We start from the raw sequence: 21,838 nt of genomic DNA on the forward strand, positions 1-21,838 counted from the left end.
TCTATATAGATATGAGGTGCCTACATTTGGGAATTTGATCCTACAAGGGAGCCAAGTACCAAGCACACAAGACCTTGTTCAACAAAGTAAAGATATATTTAAAACTCTTAAGGAAAATCTACAAGACTAGAATCAAAAAAAGATCTATGCTAATAGAAAATTCATTGAAATAATATTTTAAGTCAGAGATTTAGTATTTGTAAGACCACAACCATTCAAGAAAATTTCAATTAAGAAAAATGGAGTATAAAAATTAAAGCCATGATTCTATGGGCCATATTAGGTAATAAAGAAGCTTGGAGAGGTAGCATATGAACTAAAACTACCAAAGGGTAGTAGAATCCATTATATATTTTATGTCTCAAGTCTTAAGAAAGTAATAGGGAGACAAATAGAACCCTATACAGAATTACCACCACTGGATGATGAAGGTCAACTTGTTTTGGAACCCAAAGTTATTCTAGACACAAAAAAATAAGTTGGGGAATAGAACCATTACTAAAAATTTGGTCCAATGGAAAAAAATACCTAAGGATGATGCCACTTGGGAGAAGGAAGGAAATTTAAAATTGCTTGAGGACAAGAAAAATTGAGCAAGAGGAATTGTAATAACCCCAAGATCAGGGTAAAGAACTACAATGATTCTCAATTTTTAATAAATAATAAATTTATTTATATTCCTATCAAAATAATAATATTTTACTTATAAAATAATTATCATATTGATTATCACAAATATACATAATAAAATATATAATGAATCAAACATATACATACATATATATATATATATATATATGTTTGTATATAGATATAAAATGAATCAAAAAACATTATAAATTATATGGATGATCAAATAAGAAAACTATTCCATAAAATTGAAAAATCATGACCACTGGTCATGACTCTCAAGTTCTCAAGCTTATTAAAGCCCAAACCATGATGTTGGATAGAATAGATGGGAAAAAATAGGAAATCATCAACAATGATCAAGGGAAGGATGAAGGTGGAGACAAACACCAAACATAGGTAGATTAAGGCATCTAGTAGATAAGTGCGAAGACCAAAACAATTAATCTAGGAGTTTATCTACCACTCCCTCCAAATAATTCAAAGCTTAGGAGGTCCCTAGGTGAGCAAGGAAGGAGAGAGTTAGAGGTGGCATCATGTAGAAACACACCAAACCTATTAGTTTAGGGGATGTGCAGAACAAGTAGCAAGTCAAATCAAAATACAATAAGTGGATCAAAGATCAAGCCAAGAGTTATCAAAGGTATCCTTTGCTGTGATATAACCACTGATTAGGCCTAGTATAGGAGTGGAAAATAGTAGACAATTACAGGTACTCCCTATGGAATACTCAACCACTCATAAGGGCTTATAAGAAAAAAACTTATAATATTATACACTATATAAACATCGTAGGAGCCTATCTAGGAGAAGATAGAGGTATTGATTTTTTAAAGATTAGATGATACTAAAAGAATTGATTAAAGGAATATGATAAGGTGTAACTACCTATAGTAGTTCACAATGATTAGGATAAGAGACATCTTTATGAGGAAATATGGGTGCATTTGATCATGCATCCATAATGCTTATTAAGAGGGAAGACTATGAGATGATGACACTTACTGGAGATCCATTCCAATAGAAGAGCCCCAAGAGGCACTCCCCCAAGAACTAATTATTTTATCATAGACTCTCATTAAGAAACATCAATAGTGAAATAGAATCTATGTAAAATTATAGTAATATAATGTTCAAGTAATGTATCATTAAAATTGTCATGAACTAATACACTTGTAGGTTTATTAGCTAGAATATTATGGAACACAGTATTGAGGAACATTAAAAGTATACGATGGAGTTCTACAAGGTTCTCATTAGAATTTTCCATGCAAAATTTGATAATAAAAAAGTTACCCATTATCTTTATGGGTTAAGGCTAAGCATTCAGGAGAAACTAAGTCTAGTATAAATGAGCAGTATTGAAGAGGCATACCAATTTTCCCTAGGATTTGAGGAAAATTTGAATAAGAAGTTTGATAACAGAAATAGTGGAAGAGGTCACAATGGAAAACTTGGTGGATGGTCTTAGGGATGCCAAATTGATGATTAAAAGAACAAGGCTAAGGTGAGTAGTAGCAATCAAAACTAGAGGGGAAATAATTCCAATCATTTCCATGATTAGAGCAATAGAGATCAAAGAGGAAGAGGAAGAGGGAAAGGAAGGATAAATTGGGTAAAGGAAGGCCATGCTAGAGTTGTGTATATTGATGAAGATGAAAAATCATCCCATTCTAAAGATGCCAAAAGAAGATAGGTCCTAGTTAGTAGGATATTCTTGTTGAGTGGTGAGATTGAACCTAATCAAAGGAGGAGTTTGTTTTGCAAAAGGTGCAAAAGTGAAGATAAGTATTGTGATGTGACTATTTATGGAGAGAGAAAAAGAATATGGTGTGAAAAAATATGGTCAAGAAGTTAAATCTCAAGAGGTAGAAACACTTGCAACTAGCCTATATTTCTTTGGTGAAAGATGACCACAAGGTCATGGTCAATGAGTAGTGTCTAGTGAAGTTCAAGAATGGAAGCTACCAACATGAGTTGCTTTGTGATATCATACGTATAGACATATGTCATATGCTTTTGGGTAGGCTGTGGTAGTTTGACAAGCATTTTGTACATAATGGATGAGAAAATACCTACACTATAACAAAGGATAGAGTGAAACATAAGTTGAAGCCATTGAATGAGAAAGAAGAACATGTTTATAGTGTTTCCAGTATATGGTTTATTGATGGAAATGAGTTTCTCAAAGGTATGAAGCATGAGCATATGTATTTTTATATAATCCAAAAATATGGTAAAGAAGAAGTAGAGGAGGTACCTACATAAGTTTCATATTTGTTGGGAGAGTTTTCTAATATTATGTTAGATATACTTGATGGATTACTCCTAGTGAGGAAGATCAGTCACTAGATGGACTTGATCCCAAGAGCCAATCTTCCAAACAAGGTAGGAATGATACCAATAGAAATGAAGAGTTGAACAAATAAGTGCATGAGTTATTGTAGAAGGGGTTGATTTGAGAGAGACTATGCCCATATGCTATACCAGCAGTATTATAACAAAAGAATAATGGACAATGGAGGATGTGTACATATTTTTGAGCTATCACCAGGATCAAAATCAAGTATAGATTTCCATTGCCAAATATGGATATTATTATGGATTGTTTGAGAGGATCTATTTATTTCACAAAGATAGGTGGAGAAAAGTGGAAGACTACCTTCAAGAAAAGGGAAGGATTGTATGGGTGTTTATCCATTCCCTTTTGCTAATCAATGCACCAAGCACTTTCATGAGGCTCATGAATCAGGTACTAAATGATTTTATGTGTAAGTTTATCATTGTTTACCTAGATGATATATTTATCTTTAGTAAGACATTGGAGGAGCATTTGATGCACATTTGTAAGGTGTTTGATAAGTTGAGGGAGGTAAAATTTATGATAAATTGTAAGAAGTTCAATTTTGTGAAGAAGTTGGTGTACTTGGGATTTTTAGTATTAGAAGAAGGTCTAAAAATGGACCCTAAGAAAGTCAAGGCTATCCTTGAATGGACTACTCCAAGGAGTGCAATAGAGGTAAGATCTTTACATGGATTGGCTAATTTTATAGAAAGTTTATTAGAGGTTTTAGCAATATTTATGGACCCTTGATTGAAACAATGTATGGAGATAGGAAAGAATTCAAGTGGATTATAGGAGCATATAAGAGTTTTGATTTGTTGAAATAGAAATTTATAGAGAAACATGTTTTAGCACTTCCATATTTTAATTAGATGTTTCAAGTAGATTATGAATGCTAGTGGTATTACTATAGGAGTTATTTTGAGCCAAGAAGGTAGATCTATTGCTTATTTTAGTGAAAATTTAAATGATGCCAAAATAAAGTATTATATTTATGATTAGGAATTTTATGCTATAGTTCAGATATTTTGGTAGAGATAAAACCATTTCTTTGATTGCTAAGAAATATTATTGGTCATATTTTCATCAAGATGTGAAGAAGTTTGTGTCGAGTTGTAGAGTATGTTATATGGAAAAAGGAGAAAAGAAAAATGTTGGATTATAACAACCATTACATATACCAAAGAAGTCATGGGAGGATGTTAACATGTATTTTTTTCTTGATTTACGAAGGATATAGTGAGGGAATGATTTGATACTTGTGGTTTACATTTTTTTTTTAATTGCACGTTTTATTCCCTATAAGAAGACTAGTGATATGCTTCATGTGGCTGAGTTGATTTTCATAGAAATGGTGAGACTACATGGGCTTCCAAAGAGTATAGTTTTAGATTGAGATAAAAAGTTTGTTGGGTATTTCTAGTGTACATGATGGAAGAAGTTAAAGACAAGTTTAAAGTTCAGTTCTTGACATCATCCACAAACTAATTGACAAATAGACATGGTGAATAGGAGTTTGGGGTATTTGTTGAGATGTTTAGTTAGAGATAAGAAAAAAGATTGGAATCTAATTTTACAATAGGAAAAATTTGCATATAATAATTTTTTCAATAGGCATACTAGTAAATCATCATTCCAGATTGTATATGGGAGTAGTTCCATAAATGCTTCTAAATTAAGGTAGTTGGATAAAGGAGAAATAAGTAGTGTTGAAGAATAAGATTTTTTTAAACATTTGAAGAACATCTATGGGAAGGTGAGGAACGACATTATTAAGATGAATACATAGTTCAAAGATAAGGCAGAAGTGAAAAGGAGTTATAAGGAAATTTAGATTGGAAATGAATTCATAGTTCATTTGAGAAAGGATCACTTTCTAGTTGGTACATATAATAAGATGAAAATGAAGAAGTTTGGATTATGCAAGATAGTGACAAGGCATGATTCTAGAAATGCTTATGAAGTGGAGTTGCCTACTGAATTAAATATTTTAGTAGTATTTAACATTTCATGTCTAACAAAATATCATGAAGGAGGTGATGGAGATGAAGTTGTAGAAGCATAATGGAGTATTCCAATAGCTAGTTTAGCTATAAAGGAGATTGAAGAGATATTAGCCAGTCATATTAGAAATAATACAAAGAATAGAACTTATGAAGAGTACCTAGTCAAATGGAAAGGGAAGTTAGTAAAACATTTTTCATGGCTGGCAAGGGATGAGGTTAATTGTCTTGGTTTTCCTCTGAACATCTATGATTTGATGGGGTCACTTGTCAAATTACCTTGGGTGTGTGATGCAAGAGCATCTTGGGTGTAAGAGAAATCTTGCATCACCCAAGAATCTTTTTCTTTTTTCTCGATTAAGGGTTGTCCTAGTGAAGAGTTTTTTTTCTATAAAGCTTTTTGCCTTAGTAAATATTGACATTAAGGTCAAAGTTTGTTTATTAATGACTCACACTTAGTAAATTGGTTAAGCTACTACTAAGCTTATCTTTTAGTTTGCGGTGTTAACCAGGTTCTCTAGTTGCCACCAAGTAATATAGTTCATACCAAGTCATCCAGTTACTAATGAGTAATATAGTTGTTATTGAGTTCTATAGTTGCTACCAAGTTCCAAAATCTCTGTATAGTTCATGATGAGAAGTATCTACCATGTTGTTTAGTGAAAATGCTAATTGAGCTTTACAGTATTAACCAAGTTGCACTATGTCAACCATGCTCTCCAGTATCTACCAAGCTTGTAGTATTAGTGATGAGAATCTAGTGTCGATCAAGACAAGGAGTGTCAACCAAGTGATTTAGTTTATATACTGAGTTTCACAGTGTTCACTAAGCCACACAAGTGTTGACCAAGTTCAAGCTACTTGGAAGTGATTAGTATGGACCAAGCTTCTAAATCTACTGAGTGCATGATGATACCAAGTGTTGAAAATGGTTTTTGAGTATCAGAACATCACTGAGTTTGTTTCCTAATCTCAAGCATTGGGCCAACTTTGTGATCTTGATGGAAACCTATCTTGTAGTCGAGTTTGATAAATTGTGACTTGGATTGGTATATATGTAATGAATTATATCATATCCAAACAAGTATGTATGAAGTGAATATGAATAGTAGAAGTACTAGTTCAGAAGGATACGAGTAGTATTAGGGACAACAAAGATTTATCTATCACAGCAAGGTGATCTTTACATTTCAAATGAATCTCAACTAGCAAATTAGAGTTTTAGATAAAAGATTAGCCATCGGCTCATCCTAACAAGTGTGTTAGTTAAATCCTTTAATGGGGTAGACTTAATAATCTTTGGAAAATCTCTTTACCAAGAGCATACTTCATTGTATGTTTTGTAAATCCTTTCACAAGGTGGACCTAGTAGTCCTTATTGCTCCTAATAGGGAAATTCATCAAAAGTAATCAATTGTAAGCCTTAACAGGCCAACTTTATACTACAATACTAAAGCTTGTGGCTATCATCCCCACCCCACTTTTACTTTCTATTTGGAATATTTCTAGGACACAATATCTTGTGTCAAACTGCAATGAATTTTTATTTGATTTAATTCTTTCATGCATGCAATTAGATCAAAATATTAATGAAGGATTAAGTTAAAGTTTTATTGGTTCCTGATTCACCTCTTCCCTCTCCATAACCTTTCCTATCTAATATTTCCAATAGTAACTTGGTCATACGAGCTTAGAATGCCCTAATTTTAGAGATGGATTTTCATCTTGGATACATCAACCTACTAGTTGAGGATCAACATCATATCATGAGTTTTGTTAAGTTATTGTGGATTTTTAGTGTAAAAGTTTTTTATAAAAACTTTAGGCTTAGTTTAAAGGTCTTAGAGGCCCCATATGGGCTACAAATTGGGGTAAAATGGACTTGCACTAGTTGGGCCCTATAGTATAGAAGCTGAGGATTTTGAAAAGGGGTTGTAATAGCCAATCAGATAAATAGTTCAAAATTTACAGCCTCCCATAGTTGGGTTGACCAAAATTTCCAAAATACATGTCAAAGGTGTATCAAGCTAACTCTATATGTAAATTTAGAGTTAGCCAATCTGAAGGGTTTATCTTTGATGTCTAGAAACTTCTTGAAAGGTGTAAAATGCTTATATAAGGAATGCCCATACATTTCTAGGACAACTCTGGGTGATAGCTCATAGCTTTGTGTGAAAAATTATTGTAAGGAAGGCACACATGTGGAATTTCATATTGTATTTCAAAATTTTATAATTCCACATTTGTAGAGATAATAAGAAGCGAGCCATATTTTACTCTCACAAATTGTAGTTATTTCTTTTTTTATGTTATGTATTTTTGGTATTAAGGGGAGCACCCTTCATAATTACTAATTCACCCTCCCCCACCCACCTCACCCTACAATTATCTTGGTGAAATTTACTTTCTAACAATTAGTATTAGAGTATTAGGTCCTTGAAGGAAAAGCATAATAGCTGAAGGAGATTAATGGCAGGTCATTTCTGAAAAGAAAGTCCTAAGTTTCATATGACAGCTAGAAAGAGAAGATGAAGACACATATGTTATGCATGGGTCGAAGACATTGGTTGATCACTAGGAATGAGAACACCATAGTTGAAGAAAAAAACCTTGAAGAATGTAGTAAAGCTAAAAGAGATTCGATCATGTGTAGCATGCTTGCCAGAGAAGCAATTTTGTCAACTCTTCCTAAAAATGAGTACAGTCAAGTAAAATCTTAGAGATTATCTTGTGAGATTTGGAAATCTTTGGAACCTACTTTTGAAGGTGATAAACATGCTAAAAGGATTAGACTACCAATTTGGATATGTATATTTTAGGAAGATAAAATGGCGAAAGATGAATCTATAAGAAGTTATAGTGGAAGAATGTCAAAATTTATTGCATGAATCAAGGATTGGGAAGGAATTAAAGAAGAAGATGAGATCATATAAAAAATCTTGAAAAATTTAACTCTACCATTCAGGTAGATAGTGTTGATGATTGAGGAAGTGATACCTTGTATTAAGAAGTTCTCTAGAGAGACTCTTCTTGGAAAATTAGAAGAAATAGAAATAAGTTTGCAATAGTCTAGAGATTTTCCTAGAGTGGAAAATGATTTTAGCACATTGAGTGTTTGACTTACTCTATCTAGGAGTCAAGCACTAGTAAGATTATGCTAGCAGCACTAGATCAAGATCAAAAGGAGACAAAAATATTGAAGAAGGAATTTCCTTGCTTATGAGAAGAGAGGAGGATGGTAAGAAAATCTTTAAACATAATAATTGTGATGAATTTAGTCATTATCCTTCTAAATGTCCTAAGAGAGTAAATAAGTACAAAAATAATGTCAATTCTAGAAATCCTATAGAATGTTTGTATGCAAATCATGATAATGAACTAGACAAAAAAGATTTGAGTGAAAGTGATGATGAGTTAGGATTTGTGGCTATTAAAGAAGAAACTACTAAAAAATAAAATAGAGAAAAAAGAGTCTTTGTGTCTCAAGTTGAGAAGAAATCTAATTGATTATAGATATTGGTTGTTCACATCATACTACTGGTGATATGAATAAATTTGTTGAGTTCAATAGTTATGGTGGAGGAATTTTTAGAGGTGGAAACAATGCAGTCTGCCACACAAAGGAGATAGAACCTATTAGTCTTGATGGAAAGACTAACACTAATGATGTTAATTTTTTTATGTTATTATAGTAGAGATCGAGTAAACTTGACCATAGTTTTATCAAGAAAATAGTAATAAACATGTATGTAGAAGTTGAGTGCTAGTATGAATGTTATTTACGACTGAGTGTCAGCACATTCAAATGCCAAGTAAACCAATTTTGTCATATCATTTTTTAATTGCAAAAAAACTATATAAATCATTTTTTCTGACTTCTATATGATATTTAATGTTTATAGAGACAATTGAGATGGATATTATGTATCATTAGAGAAGGTAATGATCCTAAGGAGTTGATGGGTAGGTCTAAACTACCTCACAAGAGTTCTTATATCTCTTCATAAGATCTATTCCCATGTCTTTTCTAGGGTCCACTTACCCTACTTAGGGATCACTCCTATAATTCTTGTCCCTTTTAGAACTCTCCACCAACTTCAAACTCCACTCTTCTACCCAAGCTATTCTTGGTGTTAAGAATAGTTCTTCTCTCTATTTCTTGGTGGTTTTTACTCCACCCTAATCCATTCTAATGATTCTTTACTTGGGTTTCCTATCAATTTCTTACTTTCCTAGTTTTAGGCCTTGTAGCCTTTTGCCCCAATTAGGCCTCCTAAAACTACTTCTCTTGGAATAAGTCATAATTCCTCCAAAAAAACCCTTGAAACAACTATAGATTCTACCTATCACCTATCAATAATCAAGTATTTCTTAGATCTTAGGTTTTGACATTATCCATACAATGGTTTCCTTAGCAAGCCCTGTTTTCAAGGGTTTTAAGAGAATGTTTGCCAATTTTCCTTCTTTGCTTCCATAGGTTTTTTAAAAAAAATCCTCTAGTTCTCTCCTTCAATTCACACCACAAGGAAATATCCCTTTACATTCTCCCACCATTTATTGGTTCAACCTAATCCATTTAGCAAGTTCTCTTACTACTATTCTACTCAAACCACTAGCCAAAATACTGTTGCACTCGCCTAAGGCTTGGTAGTAAAAATAGTCCCCCTATAAAAATGACTCCAAAATATATATTTAAATTATATATAGAGTTCTTTACTTGATTCCAAGTGGCCATGAGTTTTGAACCACAGGAAGTCAAGTTAAAGTCATTATTTATATGACTGGCTTTGAACCAAGTAGTGAAACCATAAAACAAAAACAATTATCAAAATGATCACTAGTATTACAAGATAATCAAACTAATTCTACAAAGGATAGATACACAACACAAATTCAATTTACAATGCATTATTTTAGTCTCTTCAATACATTAATGGCTAGATGAAAGCTCTAATACAAAAATATAACCAATTTCTTGCTCTTCCCAATCCACAATCTATATAATGTCCTTCCTTACTATCAAGTTAGGGTTTGGATGACCTTATAAATTCCATTCTCACACATTTTTACCCTTTAACATTAATCCCAATTCCAATTTCTTAGGAAAATTTGTCATGAGAAACTTTTACAACTTTTGTAATTTTTGGCAATTTTATCAAACCATTAACCTCCATGGTTCAAATCAACTCTAGACCACTACATAAGACCTTAAAACAACTAAAAACATAAAAATCTCAAAAATCATACCACTTTGGGGTCTTGCTCAAAGTTTTACCCTTTCGTTGACTTTCTAGGACTTAACACCTAGATCCTAAAAAACCACTCAAATCCCTTAACTCCACTCATCCCTAAACTATCCACACACACACACACACAAATAAAATTGGAAATTCATATATTAGTCCTTATTAAATATTTTTTGGTTGAACAAACCTATAAGCCATAATGTATTGAAGACCTGGAGGTGCTCCTATGCCAGGAATGCAATTCAACCAATTACAAAATCTAAAAGAAACACCAAAATAAGATGAATTATAAACCATTGATTGTGATCCATAAATTTCAAATAATTTCTATCTAAGGAGGGTTATAACCATAGGATAATATGTGCAATTGATGATGGAATCTATGTGAGAACAAATATGTGAATACACAAGTGAAGGAGTGAACAAGAAAAGAACAAAGAAAGAAAAGCTAAGCCTAAAAGGATATTAGAAAGAGAAATTAAAGTGGTTAAGGATAGAATGGAGATATCAAATTAAGAGATCAAATAAAGACATTGTATAGAGGAGATCCAAAATCATCTTATAGAGAAAATTGAGGATCAAGTACTAAATTAGTTTTAGCAAGATTAAATTAGGAAAAATCTCTTAACTGAGTGATCCTAACAGGTCTATGTAAATCTCCTAACATATTACTTAATTGTAAATGTGAAATCCTTCAATAGGGTAATACCAAGAAATCTTGAATATTTTAAAATGGTAGACACCTCATAGGGTATATCATATATAATGATAAAATATTGTAACCCTAACAAATTAACTTTATTGTTGCAATAGTGAAGATTTGTGGGTTTCATCCCCACCCTAGTTTTACCTTCACATTGAAGTGTTTCTAGGTTACCAAATCATTTGTGTTATATTTTGAATCTTTTCATGGTTTTGATGTATTCATTTATAATTTAGAAATACAATTTTAATATTAAATTTGAGATATGAAATGAATTAGATGTGAAATCAATAATTTAGTTTTGTAAGTAAAAGTTTAAGATCCTGATTTACCCCCCCACACAGTAACTTGTTTCCTATTAATCCTTCCAATAATTGGTATTAGAACTTAGTTCTCTTTGTAGGAAGTCTAAAAACTTGAGAGGATCATATCTTGTAGATGGAGGAATACAAGATGTGATGGGAACACAACCCATGCACAGAATGGACACAACAGAAAAAGGGAAATTGTATTAACTGTGAAAATAAGCTAGTACATTCAGTACAGAGAAAATAGACTTCAAAACATGCCCTAAGGGCTTACAATAACATAAATCTAGAGATAATTTCTCCTTTCAGTACCTCCTCTCAAACTCCACTCTGAACTGCCTTTTACAATGCCAAAAATGTCCTTAAATAGAACCCAGAGGGTTAAGGACTAGGAATAAATTCTAGAAAGTGCTAGTAGGCATCCACTGACTAAGTAGAAGGCTCCAGAAGCTATGTTAGAAGTTGGTGCAAATCTAGAAGAATCCAAAAATGGTAACCGAACTTTCGGGAGGCATAACTTTTGAACCGTAGCTTCGATTGACAAACAGTTTACATTTTTGGAAAGCTCTCGAAGCGCTCTATAGCCCTATGGATAGCTTCACTCATCCCCCATTTTTTGGCCCTTTTCAAGGTCATTTAATGCCCCTAACCTAACTTTGAAGCATTCTTAGGAGGTCTCCAAAACCCAAAAAATTGTGATAACTTTAAAACCGTGGGGCCTTTTGACCTGATTCTTTTTTTAGAATGCTCTAAATTATAATTACATTCATCTGGCCAATTTACACCTCCTAGTTCACCAAAATGATGGCTCAATTATATACTCCTATTTTTTTGGCATTTACATGTATCCCAAGGTGTTCAAATACTCTATCCTAGAACACTGATAGTGGAACTGTGAGATTTGGAACCTTTATTTGAACCAAATGGGTATCCAGAAATGAAAACACATGAAATAGAAACTAAGTCTAAGTACATTTTTTTGGGTGACACAGGATTGCCCTTATACCTCTGGATGCTCCTGCATCAGACATCCAGGGTAGATTGAAAAGTGACCCTTTCACTTTATGAATGGTAGAGGAAATCCAAAATGGGAAACCTCAGTTGTTGAAATCCAGGTTGAGTCCTCTATTGGCTGTCCTTTCCACTTGACCAAATACTCTTCATACTGCCTATTTCTAGTGCTCCTACCCACATGATGATCTAGAATGTCTTCTATCTCCTCCTTCTTAGAAGCAAGAATTGGACATGGCTCTAACATCAGTTCCTCATCTGCACCATCATCATGATGCTCTACTAAGTCTATAATGTTGAAAATAGGAGAGATATGAATACCATCTGGCAACTCCACCTCATATGCATTTCCTGAGTCATGTTTCTTCAGAATTTTGAAGGGGCCAAATTTCTTCATTTTTAGCTTTTTGTAAGTACCGACTGGAAATCTTTCTTTTCATAAGTGTACCATGACTAGATCCCCTACTTGGAATTCCTTATGTCTTCTCCTTTGATCAGCCCTAGCTTTATACTCTTGATTCATCTTGGTAATATGTGCTTGAACCTCCTCATGGAGACGCTTGATATGTTCAGCAAATTCTTCAGCTTCACCACTTGTCCTTTCCCCTTGCTCTATCTTCCTCAATTCTGGCGCAGTCCTTGGGCTACTTCCATATACAATGTGGAATGGTGATCTACCAGTACTCCTATTTATAGAGTTATTGTAAGAAAACTTGGCTTCTAGTATAATCAAATTCCACCCCTTGGGCTTATCCCCAACTAAACATCTCAGCAAATTGCCCAGACTTTTGTTTACCACTTTTATTTGGCCATCAGTCTATGGGTGATGTGTGGAACTGAATTTCAAGTCTGTTCTCAACTTTTTCCACAATGTCCTCCAGAAATATCACACAAATTTAGTATCTCGGTCAGAAACTATACTCCTTGGAAGACCATGTAGTCTTACCACCTCTCTAAAAAACAAGTCTGCAATATGGAAAACATCATGAGTTTTGTGGCATGGAATGAAATGTGCCATTTTGGAGAACCTATCAACCACCACAAATACTGAGTCACTACCCCTTGGTGTCCTCGGAAATCCAAGAACAAAATCCATACTTATGTCCTCCCATGGCTTTGATGGAATGGGCAATGGCTGATATAGTCTAGTATTGTGGCTAAATCCCTTGGCAACTTGACAAACCTGGCAACTCTGTACAAACTTCTTCACATCTTAAGAAATCTGAGGCCAAAAATAATGTTATCTAAGAATGGCAATGGTCTTATCTCAACCAAAATGTCCTACCATCCCTCCACTATGTTTCTCTTTAATCAGATTTTCCCTCATGGAACTCCTTGGAATGCACAATTGGCTGCCCTTGAATAACATACCATCCTAAATCAGATAGTCTAACCACCTAGTTCTATCTACAGCAATAGACTCTTTACAAGCTTTCCACACTTCAGCAAAATCAAGATCTTTAGGGTATAGATTCTTGAGTTCATCAAACCCAACTACTTCGACCTACATTATTGTAAGCAACAACTGTCTCCTGCTTAGTGCATCTACAACCCTGTTAGATTTTCCACTTCTATGTTTCAACACAAATGTATAGCTCTGCAAGAACTCTACCCACTTCATATGCCTCTGATTCAATTTACCTTGGCTATTTAGGTATTTTAATGCCTGGTGATCAGTATACAAAAAAAATTCCTCTGGCAATAAATAATGCCTCCATTTCTTTAAGGCCTGAACTATTGCATAGAATTCTTGATCATAAATAAAATACTTCTTTGCATCATTCAATTTTTCACTAAAATATGCAATAAGCTTACCTTCTTGGCTCAATACAGCCCCAATAGTACTACCACTAGCATCACAATCCACCTGGAACACCTTTCTAAAATTTGGAAGTGCCAAATTAGGTTGTTCTGTCACCTTCTTTTTCAGCAATTCAAAACTTCTCGTAGCTGTTGCAGTCCATTTGAACTTTTTTCTATCCCCTCTTATTGTGTCAGTTAGGGGTGCACATATGCCACTAAAATTCTTAATAACCTTCTTGTAAAAACTAACCAGACCATGAAATGATCTTACCTTAGTAGCAAACCTTGGAGTAGGCCATTCCAATATGGCTTTTACCTTCTCTGGATCCATTTTGAGACCTTCAGGTGATATAACAAACCCCAAATAGACTAACTCCCTTTTTGCAAAGATACACTTCTTCAAATTAATTAACAATTTCTCTTCCTTAACCTTTCAAAGACACTATGAATATGCAATAAATGTTCTTCCAAAGTCTTGCTGAAAATTAAAATATCATCCAAATAGACAATAACAAATTTTCCCAAGAACTTCTTAAGTACCTCATTCATAAGTCGCATGAAGGTGCTTGGGGTGTTTGTCAATCCGAAGGGCATGACTAACCACTCATAAAGACCCTCCTTGGTCTTGAAGGACATTCTCCACTCATCTCCTTCTCGAATCCATATCTAGTGATAACCACTCTTGAGATCTATCTTTGTGAAGTACTGAGCTCCACTCAAGCAGTCCATAAGATCATCCATTCTTGGCAAAGGAAACCGATATTTGATGGTTATCCTATTTGTAGCTCAAGAGTCTGTACACATCCTCCACTCTCCACCCTTCTTTGGTTCCAATACTATAGGTATTACACATGGACTCAGGCTCTCCCGAATCAAGCCCTTCCTCAATAGCTCCTGAACCTATCTATTTAGCTCCTCTGTTTCAGTAGGAGTCATCCTGTGAGAAGCCTTGTTAGGCAAACTAGCTCCTGGAATTAGATCTATCTGATGACTGATTTGCCTTGCTGGTGGCAATCCTTCTGGAACATTATCAAAGATAATATCTCCAAACTCACCTAGTAAATCTAAGACTTCAAGTGGTATTTCACTACTACCTTCTTTTTCTTTCCTAGGAATCAAAGCATAGCACATACGATGATGTTTCATTCCATCTAAAAACTTTCTTCCATCAACAAGACAAATCCTAGCACTGCTACATACCTTTTCACCTTCCTTTTTCATGGGCTTCAGTTTGTGGCAAACTCCATCCTTTGTTAGAGAGTATGTGTTTGCATGACCATCATGTACTGCATGTCTATCAAACTGCCATGATCTACCCAACAATAGATGGCAAACATCCATTGGAATAACATCATAGAGAACTTCATTATGGTAACTCCCAATTTTGAATTTCATGAGACATTGTTCACTTACTAGGACCTTATGATCATCTTTTACCCAAGCAATCTGATAGGGCTAGGGATGTTTCTCCCTCTTGAGCTTTAGCTTAGAGACCATCTCCTTTGACACCAAGTTGTCAGTGCTACCACCATCAATGATCACATCACAACATTTTTCCTCACATTTGCACCTGGTACAAAACAAACTCCTCCTTTGTCCTGGTTCAATCTCACCACTTAATAGGACCCTTTCATTTACCAAGGTCTCTCCTCTTTTTGCATCTTCTGAATGTGATGACTATGCATCCTCATCCACATGAGCAACCCTAGCTTGACCCTCAGCTCTCCTATCTATCCTTCCTTGTTGTTGAGGGCATTCAAAGGCACGATGACCTTCTTCATTACAATGGAAATAGGTACCACAGAAGCCTCCTCTTTCTTGTCCACATTCTCTACCTCTTCCTCTCTTATTTCCAAAGTCTTGATCATGGGAGCAGTTGAATGCCTCATTCCTCTGGTTCCTGCTAGTACCCACATATTCATTTTTCTTTTGGGTTTCATTTCGACCTCCAGATGACCTACCGCTTCCCCTTCCTCCTTGACCTCACCCTCTTTGTCTCCCTTCAAACCTCTTATTCAGCTTCTTTTCAACTTGTAGGGAAAACTGGTATGCCTCTTCAACGCTGGTCATTCTTACCAGACTTAATTTCTCCTGGATGCTAGGTTGCAACCCACTGATATAATGAGCAACCTTCTCCTTATTTTCTTCTGCATGGCTTGCTCTAGTCAAAAGTCTATAAAACTCCTCTGTATATTCTTGGACTGATTTTCTTGCTTTCTTTAGCCCATGCATCTCCTTAAACAAATCAAGCTCGTAGTCCATAGGAATGAACTGCTTCTTTAATTTGTCCACCATGTGATCCTACCTTGTGATCTTTTCCTTTCCTCTTCTATCTCTTTCCAATTGAACCTCTTGCCACCAAATTTTGGCATGGCCTTTCAGTTTGGCCTTTGCAAACTTAACCCTATTTGGGTCCCTGATATCCTTGTACTCAAAGTATTCTTCCAGTTCATTGATCCAGTCGATCAACTCATCTGGTTTCAAATTTCCTGAAAATACACCCACATCAATTGTAGGTTTTTTCCCAAATTTAGTAATGTCTTTAAAAAGACTTTCCTCTACCTGATTTAGAACTTCCCCATCAAATTCCCCTTCTAGTCCAATTTCTTCTTCTTCGTTGTCATCCTCACTGTCGTCACCTGTGGCAACATTTGTTCCTCTATAGAGCTCCTCCTATAATGCTTGTACCTACCTTTGGAGGGCTCTAACCTCCTCAAGATTAATAGCTCTAACCCTTCCACTACACTCTCTTTATGGAGGCATCTTCTTAACTCAAACCCACAACCACACAGTCCTGGTGAAAACTGCCTCACAGTCGATGCTCTGTCTACACACTCAGGAAAACTAGCTCTGATACCACTTGATGGGAACACAACCCACGCACAGAATGGACACAAAAAAAAAAGGGTATTGTATTAACTATAAAAATAAGCTAGTACATTCAGTACAAAGAAAATATACTTCAAAACATGCCCTAAGGGCTTACAATAACATAAATTTGGAGATAATTTCTCCTTTCAGTACCTCCTCTCAAACTCCACTCCGAACTGCCTTTTACAATGCCAGAGATGTCCCTAAATAGACCCCAGAGGGTTAACAACTAGGGATACATTCTATAAAGTGCTATTAGGCATCCTCTGACCAAGTAGAAGGCTCCAGAAGCTTTGCTAGAAGTTGGTGCAAATCTAGAAGAATCCAAAAATGGTAACCGAACTTTCGGGAGGCATAACTTTTGAACCATAGCTTCGATTGACGAACCATTTACATTTCTGGAAAGCTCTCAAAGCGCTCTATAGCTGTATGGACCAGCTTTTCTTTTCCCCCATTTTTTTTCCCTTTTTGAGGTCATTTAATGCTCCTAACCTGACTTTGAAGCATTCTTAGGAGGTCTTCAAAACCCAAAAAATTGTGATAACTTTCAAACCATGGGGCCTTTTGACCTGATTCTTTTTTGGGAATGTTCTAAATTACAACTACATTCATCTAGCCAATTTACACCTCCTAGTTCACCAAAATGATGGCTCAATTACATACTCCTATTTTTTGGCATTTACACGCATCCCAAGGTGTACAAATACTCTATCCTAGAACATTGATAGTGGAACTGTGAGAGTTGGAACCTTTATTTGACCCAAATGGGTATCCAAAAATGAAAACACATGAAACAGAAACTAAGTCTAAGTACATTTTTTTGGGTGACACAGGATTGCCCTTATACCTCTAGATGCTCCTACATCAAGATTGGAAAAGCATTGAGAACTAGATAATTGAAATCTAGATCATATTGGAACAACTTGAAGGAGAAAGAGAAGAGTTAAGGAAATCACTAAAGAAAATGAGATGGATAAAAATCCAACAAAAGGATACACTATACAAGTTAACATAGAAGGACTAATTGACAATGAAAGGACTGGAAATAATGATGAAGTAGTAGCAAAACTATTCAAGAATAATAGTATACTAAGAAAGGAGGGAAAAGAACTTTAAAGAATAGGAAACTCAATCAATAATACTATGTGAAGTATTAGAGAAAAAGAATAAAGCTAAAGAATACAAAGTCATGGTTGAAGAAGAAAAAATAAAGATGGCATCTAGACTTGAAGAGAGGTCATTTGAAGTATAGAAACTCACAAACAATCAATTGGATATGATGAATCAATTGATAATTTCTACTTAGGAAGCAAATAGGAAGGACATGGAAATTACAAAATTAAGGCCACAAAATGAGAGACTGGGAAATGGGTTGAGAAAGGAAAATAAACATCTAGAAAGAATGAACAAATCAAGTGAGGCTATTAACTACTTTGAAGAGCTGATGAGATTGGCTAGATCAAAAAATGATACTTCTAGACTGGGATACAACAAGTACTTTTCATCAATTAAAGAAAGAGAGAAAAGAAATGCAAAATCCAAAGGCATCCTACATGTCATCATTTTAGTAAACTTGAAAACATAGCTAAAATATGCATGAGAAAGAATGGTATGAAAACTTCTAAACCTAAATCTATTGGTAATTGTTCTAAATGAAAGAAGGTAAGACATCAAGCACATGAATGTAGGTCAGAGAAAATTGATTCACTCACTAAATCTAGATTTGATGGACACTAGTATAATTGTTATAAATATGGACATAAATCCCATGAATACATATTCAAGAACAAATCCAACTTGAGACTTGAAAAACAAGCACATGCAACAAGAAAAAGTAATACTTACCATTGGGGATACAATACATGGTACATTTATCATTATTATGGAGAATATGGACACATATCAAAGAAATACATAAAGACACATTTCAAACGAAATTACAAGAAGTGGCTAAAAGGAGAAATAGTATGTTTTGGTTGTCTTAAAGTTGGACATATTAGTAGAAATTGCAGAACTAGAGCACTAGCACCAAACAATGGAAATGAAAATGGTAAAGAGAAAACTGAGGTAAAGAAGATGTGGAAAGAAATAGTGCAAGCTAGAAGCAATGGATAAAGAAAAGTCAAGATCATGCAATCCAATGGATCAAGTGATCACACCATAGCTAAATAAAGGAAGAAGGTGTTGGCAATTGGCTAATGAAGATATGTAATTGTCATCATTTATGGCAACACATGATGTACAGGTTTGTAGAAAACCTCATAAATAAAGATACTTAGCTTTTGGTACTCAAAAAATTGTATAAGTATGAAATTGATTTAGAGTAGTTTATTATTTTATATGTAACTTGTTACTAACATCATATTATGATTAGAAAAGTTAGATGGAGATAGTATACATGTTTATGATGACGTGTATAACCTTAGAAATTAGTATAAACTTTATGGAAAAGAGATATTCATGTTTTACCAGTGAAACAAAACAACAGAGTTAAAGGTAAAGGAATTATTTTGTTTACAAAATAATTACTTGACCAATTAGGGCCAACATCCTAGATATTTACTCTAAGTTGGAAAAGTATATTATGGTCTTAGCCAACCTAGTAGAAATTGTGAAAAGGCATGATATTTATAAAAAATACATATTGCAAATTCAAATGTGAAAATTATGTGTTGTGTTGAGAAATTGTATTGTGATATGTGAACTTTTGTAAAGTGATATATGTGAACTTTTGAGAAGAAATTTTGTGATCCAAGATCTATCTAAGCTTAGAGATTAGTCAAGAAAGAAGTTATAACACCTATATAATAGAGGAATAATTAGTTGTTTTGGTAGTGAGCTCTTCTTGTAATTGGAAGTGCATGTTTGGGTAGTGGGCTCATCTTGCATCTAATGTACTACAACTCCTAACAAAGTTGGAATCTCCTAATAGGGATTCAAAGTCTCCTAACAAGGACTCTCTATACTAAATTTTCTCATTGACTCCTAGCAAGGTCCATCCTCTAACAAGGAACATATATATTAGTATATTATCTAGTGGGCATCATCCCTATCAAGTTTTTCCCTTGGCTAGGGTTTCCCTAGTGAACAAATATGGTGTTATGAGTTATCTTTGTGCATGGTTACTATTACTATTCAACTTTTTTAATTTTTTATTTTCTTATGTATGGTTCAAAGTAATAAATAATATTTAGTTGGTGACTAATGTTTTTAAATTATTGATTCACCCCCTCCCCCACCCCCCCCTCAATAATTCCTATTTCTAATAATTGGTATTAGATTATAGTTACTAATAAGAGGCTTAATAGTTTGAGTAAGATCACTATGGATATGGAACAATTGATGAAGAACCTTGAAGAGGAACTTTAACAAATTGATCTCCTTACTGAAGAAAGAGATAAGCTGAAGGATAGATATGAAGACTCCAAAGTATACATTATACAATTGAAGGACAAGATTGAATATCTCAAATCCAAGCCTAAATGTACTAAATTTGAAACTAGTGATGATGATTATTCAAAGTGAAAGATAGAGTACAAGATCTTGAAGCATGAATTGAAGATTACCAATCTATGTTGACTTTGAAGAATGATCCTAGAAAAGTTGAATCTAATTTGAAGACCAAAAATATAGATCTTAATGAGAGTTTGGCAAACAAGACATCTAAATTTGAAACATTGAAAGAAGATCATGAAGAACTTCATAAGTACAAGACTAATGTGAAAGGTGAACTAACTCGGTGCAAGAAACAACTTAAAAATCTTTGTTCTAGAAGAGCAAAGCTTGATGATTCAATTTCAATATAGAGACCTACTTATGATAAGAATAGTCTTGGTTATATATTTAACATGTCTACAAAGAAACCTAAAAATAGATTAGAATTGAAAGAGAAAGATAAATCTGACAATAAAATTAAGTCCACTCAATCTTTTGGTAAACCTAAAGAAGTTGAACAAGACAAGGAAACTATGAGACTGGATGAACCAAAGCAAGTGGAATCTTCTAAAGAAACCAAGTAAGAATTTAGAGGTAATTTTGTTTCATGTAATGAAATAGGTCATCTGAAAATAAATTGCACAAATAAGTCATTTAATCATGTTACAAATTTTTATTTTCATAATTGTCATGGTGTGGGTCATAAAGAAATTGATTGTAGGAAACCTAAATATGATAATAATAGAAGGAATAGTAGAATATCTAAGAATATTAACCTTGTAGATATAAGAAGATTTGAGAGTACATTGAGAGAATGAAGACCTTATGAAGAAAGAAGATAGATCGTGTGTTATAAGTGTAACAACTTTCGTCGCATAGCTCAAAATTGTCATGAACCTATTGATCAATAGAATCCTAGAAGAAAAACTCTATTATGTCAGTTATGCAACAACTTTAGACATACATAAAAGTATTGTAGAATGGACATAAACTTCAAAGATAGAAGGAACAATGGAAGAAACTTTAGAAATAGAAGGAATGATGGAATAAACATCAAAAATAATAGAAGGAACTAGGAAAGGAACTCTAGAACTAAGAAAGGCAATAAGGAATAGAGAAATGTAGTCAGTGAAATTCAAGAAGAACTCAATGAGGCATCCATAAAAATATTAGACATCATAGAAGAAAAGTTAGAAGATGGTGAGATAGGAAGATTAGAGTCAGTTACCAAGTTTGATTCAACTAATTTGAATTAAGCTTATTCACAACAATAGAATTTGAAACTTCATTTAGAGATTAAACTATTTGAAGCAAAGTTGTGAAAAGGTGTACCAAGATAATTTTAGATGAGTTCTAAGCTTGCTTAAAATTTGGAGCTTATTAAAACTTGCTACAAAGGAATTAAGAGTTACTTTTATTATAAAGAAAGTTAATGCTATAGCAAAAGATGAAAACTATGTTTTTACAGAGAATATCATGGAGAA

Source organism: Cupressus sempervirens, chromosome 4 (assembly GCF_028749045.1).
Source record: "Cupressus sempervirens isolate cs-2001-9-10 chromosome 4, ASM2874904v1, whole genome shotgun sequence".
NCBI classification, from domain to species: Eukaryota; Viridiplantae; Streptophyta; class Pinopsida; order Cupressales; family Cupressaceae; genus Cupressus; species Cupressus sempervirens.